The following is a 1,548-nucleotide window of genomic DNA, read 5'->3' as shown; positions in this document are numbered from 1 at the left end:
AGATATCCAGTCATAGCATCTACCCGAGACTTCTCATCTAACAATCTGCAAGAGTCAGCAAAGAAATTTCCAATTCAACCAGAGGAGAAAACAAATTTTTTCTTTCCAAAAAAAAAATTGTTTCCTTCTTAAGGGGGGAGGTGTTATGAACCCATATCAAATGTGATATATTTTTTGATAAATAAATGAGAATAATGACTCCATTCACATCGTAGACGTAAAGTCAGCGTGTCTGGAGAACAATGACTCCATTCACATCGTAGAGACATAGCATTTCATTAGTCATTCACATCATTAGTCAGCATTTCTGGAAGCTTCGCTTCTGGACAATCATTCTTTTGTTTTCTTATCTAATCTTGATTACTGGTCAATGAACAATGACTAACGATGGATCGAACTTATAAAAGGAGGCTGAACGTCTCAGCCATGGTTCTTGTTTCTCAGCACTTGGTTCTTGTTTCTCAGGACTTGGTTCTTGTTTCTTTAGACTTCGTTCTTGGTGTTCGACTCTTAGTTCATCGGTTTCTCCTGATATCTTAGAGTTCAACTTGTGTCTAGGTCTAGTTTTGTGATTGTGTTTACAACTAGTAGTGTTCATAACATTATTTTAGTGACTAAGTTGTTCTGTACATGTAACATGTTGTAAAATGTTCTTCTGTTGCTTACAATCAATATAATTCTTCTTTCGTTAAAAGTGTGTTCGATTTCAATCTTGAATAATACCACGAACGCGGAGGAAGATCAACGTCGTGAATCGATAATCGAATCGGGCCACGACAATATATACGATTTAAAGACAAATCAGAGGCATCTGCCGGGAAAAATATTTAACACTTAGGAAAACTCCATTTAAAAAATTTCCCTTTTTATTTACTATTTCCATGCGAACTTGACTATTATCATTATTATTATTATTTTTTGTTTTTCCATAATCAATTCCAGATAATTTTAATATGATGATAATATTTGTAAATAAATAAATAAAATTGGTGGCATGTGAAAATTTTCTCCCTCTCTCTCTCTCTCTCGCTCTGTCTCTCTCTATTGTTCTAAACAATGAAGGGGGAAAAAAAAAAAAAAAACAAGCTCACGCCTTAAATTTTAAACCGCGTTTCTTCACGTACAATTATCAAACGTATGGAAAATTTTAATAGATAGTTTGATAAATAAATAAATAAAAAATGGAAAAGGAAAAATTTGATTCACCTTCTCTACCAAATTTCCTTTTTTTCTTTCCGCTTGATAATTTCGGGGCGGAAGAATTGGACGACGACGACGTCGTCGTCGTCTGATTCTTATCCTTGTTTTTCCATCGTATGCCCAACATGTCTGTCTACCCACATTTAATTATTATATACGATTTTTATTTAAAGGATTCGACGACGAATGACGTTTAATAATATCCCTTAATGAAAACATTTTTGTTTTTTTTTTTTTTGCTTTTAGTCGTTTCCGTTCACGAAAACATTTTCAAATACGAAAAAAAAAAATCAGAAATTCATTTCGACAAAACTCGACCGACCGAAGGATCATTATGACAAAAAAAAA

The sequence above is a fragment of the Pediculus humanus genome, genomic scaffold (assembly GCF_000006295.1).
Source record: "Pediculus humanus corporis 1103172107382 genomic scaffold, whole genome shotgun sequence".
Lineage (NCBI taxonomy): Eukaryota > Metazoa > Arthropoda > Insecta > Psocodea > Pediculidae > Pediculus > Pediculus humanus.
The sequence above is the reverse complement of the archived record's forward strand: the minus strand, read 5'-3'. Positions refer to the sequence as shown.